The following is a 5,198-nucleotide window of genomic DNA, read 5'->3' as shown; positions in this document are numbered from 1 at the left end:
TTCTGTAACCTGCTTCACTTGAACTCTTTCAGATGTCACCTAAATGTAATCTGATTCACAGAGCTGTTCATTACAAACGAAGTCTCTCATTAAATTTATTTGGATAGGGGTCCCTGTGTTTTACACCATGTTGAAGAGAAAAGAGTTAAGTAAAAAGCGAATGGGTGCTCATTTGCACATGCATTAGCATAAACTATTACACAAATTTAACTTGAGAACATCTGTCTATGTGTGCGAAAGCTCCAAAAACAAGTCTGTTGAATCAAGAGAACTTCTTACTTACTATGCATAATAAATGCTTCTGAAAAGAAATAATTTTAAACGTTAAGGTTAAACATACTATTTGGCACATCAATGTATGACCTACAAACCTTACAAGACAAAGAGGCACACAAAAGAAACAACCTATTGTTTAAAGATAAAGCAATCAATAAAACTAGACTCAGAGATGATGAAGATGTAACTATTAGAAAGGGACTTTAATTCAATGAATGCTAATATATTAAAAGATCTAGTGGAAAGCTACACATCATGCATGAACAGATATAGAATATCAACAGAGAGTTATACATGTTTTTAAAAAGAAATGGAAGAAATGCTAGGGAAAAAAAACCATATTAGAGACGAGAAATTCTTTAAAGGGATAATTAGCAGATGGAACCAGTTGGGAAAATGTCAGTAAATATAAAGGTAGGTCAATATAAGTCATCTAAGCTGAATTACAAAGATTTTTAAAGTGTCAAAGAAAAATACAGGGAGGCACAGAATCCTAAGCAGGCTCCAGGCTCTGAGCTGTCAGCACAGAGCCCGACACGGGGCTCGAACTCACGGACTGCGAGATCATGACCTGAGCTGAAGTTGGATGCTTAACTGCCTGAGCCACCCAGGTGGCCCATGGGACAGTTGATATATTTTAAATATGGATTGTGGATTGGAAAATAGCATTTTGTTGGTGCTAAAATTTTTCCTTGATAATTGCACTAGGTTTATTTAAGAGAATGTCCTTGTTCTTAGGAGGTATGAGTGAAATATTTAGGGGCAAAGAAACATGATGGCTGCAGTTTACTCTCAAATAGTTGAGAGAGACAAAAATAAAGCAAATGGGGCAAAATATTAACAATTAGTAAAGCTGGTTAAAGGGTACACAGAAATCTTTTGAAAGAGTCTGGCAACCTTTTTAAAGTTGAAAATTAGAAGTTATTTAAGAAATATTTTTTAGTTATCCCACTTTGGGTTTCTTTGTTTTGAATGACAAATGTACTCTTTAATCTCCATCCCCTATTTCAACCATCCCCCCTGCTCTCTTTCCTCCTTTTTCCCCCTTTGCTCATTGTTTCATTTCTTAAGTTCCACATGTGAATCAAATCATATGGTATTTGTCTTTCTCTGACTTACTTCACTTAGCATTATACCCTTTAGTTTCATCCATGTTGTTGCAAATGGCAAGATTTCATTCATCTTTATGGCTGAGGAACAGTCCGTTGAATGTATAAACCACAGCTTCTTTATCCATTCGTCTGTGATGGACACTTGGGCTGCTTCCATGATTTAGCTTTTGTAGATAATGTTGCAATAAACATGGGTGTGCATGCCTCGCTTTGAATTAGTGTTTTCGTATTTTGGGGGTAAATACCCAGTAGTGTGATTACTGGATTGTAGGGGAGTTCTATTTTTAACTTTTTGAGGAAACTGCATACTGTTTTCCACACTGGCTGCCCCACTTTGCATTTCTAAGAACAATGCAAGAGGGTTTCTTTTTCTCCACATCCTCACCAACACTAGCTTCTCGTGTTTTGAATTTTAACCATCTGACAGTTGTAAAGTGACACCTCATTGTAGTTTTGATTTGCGTATCACTCTGATGATGAGTGATGTTGAGCATCTTTTCAAGTATCTGTTGGCCTTACATAAAATTGTAAGTTTTGTTTATAGAACCAAATAAGAGAGAAGGTAGTAATGAGCGACACAACACGATACAAGGAGGAATACCTGAGTAGAATTGAGCATAAGGCAAAAACAAAAAAGCTATGTTTGTGTGTGTATTCAGCAGTCAAAATAAAAATAGGAAGATAATATGACTCAATGAGGCATGTGAAGGCAGTAAGAGTACATAAATAAGAACTTCCAAGAAGCAAACCATATTCTCAGAGCAAGCCATGTTTTTCTTTAGCACACGGAAGAATGCCGTAGAGTCTAAGAGTACCAGAGGGTCTTCACAGTAAAAGAAGGGAAGAGAGGCTGACGTCTCCGGAAGTGAGCCCAGAGCACATGGGGGTCAGGGGTTATACTCAGCCCAGGGAGATACTGAGTTTACAGATAGACTTAGCCATTTCTTCTTTGTGGAGCCCTTCCTGAGAAAGCAGGAGTAGTAAGTGGGCAGAGGTTGTTATGCCCAGAATTCGTGATCCCCAAAGACCACTAGGGAGCCGAGTCCGATGCAAAAGCAAAGAGCCTTTATTCGAGCTAGCTCGAGCTCAATCCCCTAACTGCACCGAAGCAGCGGTGAGATACCAGGGAGAGAGAGCGAGTTTCAAAAGGACAAAGATTTTATTGGGGCCTAGGGGCAGTTGGTGAGGTAATGGCTATGGCCTCAGCTGGTTGGCTGGGGAAGGGTTCGAGTCCTCTTAGGCGGGTGGGGGGGGGGTTACTCAAGGGGAGGAGGTGTGGTCAAGGTGAAGGACACAGAACAAGATGGAGTCGGCCGGCGTAGGCCCGCCCTTTCAAGGTAAGACACCTACATAGGTTTATTTTTAATATATGGTATGTTCTCCCAAAGGAAGAAATAGAAACTGTACCTATGTAGCATGGGAGCGAAAACCACTCTGAGTAGCCAGAAAATCTCAAACTAAAATTGTTAAAACAAAACAAACTTCGGCACACCTTCACCTTTAACCAGGCAAAGCTACCGTAGCCAACAATACAAATGGAATGTTAGGTGTGGTCACCAACTGAAAGGACCAAACATTGCCCCAGGGATAAAGTGGGTAATTTATGGCACTGAGAAAAGGGGTGGGGTCCCAGGAGGCGGATCTGGGCAGATAAAGAGCACGGTTGATCTCTATTATTTGCAGATTGTATATTTGTGAAAGCTCCTACTCGCCAACGTCAATTTGTGAGCCCAGAATCAATACTCTGCAGTATGTTCGTGGCCATTCGGGGACACAGGCAGCGCCATGGAAAATTTGAGTTACCCAGGCATTCCCCCTGCTGAGGCTGAATGAGGCAATGTTTCACCTGCTTGTTTCAGCTCTCCCACTGTAAACAAGTGTGCTTTTCACAGTCTGTTCAGTGCCACATTTCTCACACTTTCTTACTTTGTGTGTATGATTTTGCTGTTTAAAAGGGCCCCCAAACATAGCACTGAAATGCTGTCTAGAGTTCCTCAGTGAAGGACGGCAGTGATGTGTCTAAGAAAGCATGTGTGTTAGGTAAACTTCACTCAGGCATGAGTTACAGGGCTGTTGGCCGTGAATTCAATGTTCACGAATCAACCATATATATTAAATAAGGTGTCTTTATATGTTTAAAGTTTATTTATTTGAGTGAGAGAGCACCTGAGAGCAGGAGCAGGGTAGGGGCAGAGAAGACAGGGAGGTCGAATCCCAAGTAGGTTCCTCCGTGCCGTCAGCACAGAGCCTGATGCGGGGCTCGATCCCACAAATGGGGGGATCATGATCTGAGCAAAAACCAAGAGTCGGACGCTTAACCGACAGAGCCACCCAGGCGTTTTTAAACTGAAATGAGCCTCAAATAAGGTTCTGTATTGGGAAGTTGAGGAAAACGTGACCAGATGCTTACAGGAACCCAAACGTGAATTTCCCCCAGAGCAAGGGTTCGATATTTGTTCCTTTCAGGTTTGTTGTGACCTTATACAACACAACTTGTGTAAGAATTGATTGTTAGAAGGAAACACATCCTACTCACAGTGGTAGTTGGTTTTGAGGACCGAGTAGGGGAAGGAGCTAGCACTATGAAGCTTTGGTCAATTTGAAAAAAAATAATGTTACGGATTTAGAGTCACAAGACGCTGTTGTTGGAAATGCTGGCGCATGACAATTTATTTCCGTCTGGCACCTGATGCCATGTCACAGCCAGATTATAAAGCCACATTTCTGTGCCAGTAAGGAGTGACCACCTGTAGCTTAAAATCCTTCAAATGGATGTAATGAGATATTTAGCTATTCTGCCCCAAGACAAAGCAACCAGGTTAACAGGAAGCTGTATTTCCCCCCTAATGATTTCAACAATAATGTAAGTATAATCTCCAAATCCCTCAGTCTCCCATGTAAGATGAGTAGTATTTGCCACATGATAAGAATGAAGTGACCTGAAATCCCTAATGGGGGGGGGAGGGAGGGGGGAAGCATTTGTTCATGCAAAGTATTCTTTTAAGTAAACTAAGTAAAAGGACACTGGGAGATGCTGTCATTCAGTTAATGAGAAGCAACGCCATTTACACATCCGTAGCTCCGGTCTAAAAGATGAATGAACTTATGCCAAGAGTTTAATAAATATACAAAAGTTTGCTCAAATACTAGTATATTCACCTTTTTTTTTTAATAATGAGAAAGAAAAAAATAATGAAATAACGAAAAGTATTTCAAGAGCTGTCCTTCCATATTAAATTACAGAAGAGCCTCGACGAACCAGGACAAAGGGAAGGGTCGCAGAATTTCATCATCTACAGTTTCTGATCCGTTGGGGCTTAAGCAGAAATGACTTGTCCGGCAGTGACATTTCTACAACGTATCGTACAACACTTGGTTGCCCGGGCATAAAATGCTGCTACTAATAATCCATGTAATATTTTTGAACATCTGCCTTAGAACTGGTGCTGTCCAATGCTTTTTTACTCACTTATTCCTCAAAGTGGCAACGTGAAGTCAGGACTCTGGACTCAGGACCCATTTTCACTGACGCAGAAACGGAGGCACAAAGAGATGACGTTAATAGAACAAATGCAGTCCCAGGTGACTGAAATGCTTTCGACGCTTTCTAAAATCATACTGAACTTCAAGGATGCTATAATTCTCTGGGACAGTGAAGGTACAACAGTGAGTTGAAATCTGTTTCCATCCTGGGTCATGGTGTCGACTTTAGTAAATTTCTGGCATTAGAATGCTTCATCGTCATTTGTTTCCAACTTTCATAAGAAGATTGGGAAGTGGCTAAGTACCAATACCAAGTAATACCAGTTA

The 5,198-nt window shown here is 40.9% G+C and overlaps 1 long non-coding RNA gene across 1 annotated transcript; it reads left to right on the top strand.

Annotated features, from left to right (window-relative positions):
* Window positions 1–2,654: 2,654 nt before the first annotated feature.
* On the top strand, window positions 2,655–4,887 carry LOC131509212 (uncharacterized). The gene is made up of 2 exons (XR_009260369.1): window positions 2,655–2,725; window positions 4,632–4,887. It is a non-coding gene; the product is annotated as an uncharacterized LOC131509212 (long non-coding RNA).
* Window positions 4,888–5,198: the final 311 nt, after the last annotated feature.

Source organism: Neofelis nebulosa, chromosome 4 (assembly GCF_028018385.1).
Source record: "Neofelis nebulosa isolate mNeoNeb1 chromosome 4, mNeoNeb1.pri, whole genome shotgun sequence".
In the NCBI taxonomy this organism is placed as follows: Eukaryota; Metazoa; Chordata; class Mammalia; order Carnivora; family Felidae; genus Neofelis; species Neofelis nebulosa.
The sequence above is the reverse complement of the archived record's forward strand: the minus strand, read 5'-3'. Positions and strand labels throughout refer to the sequence as shown.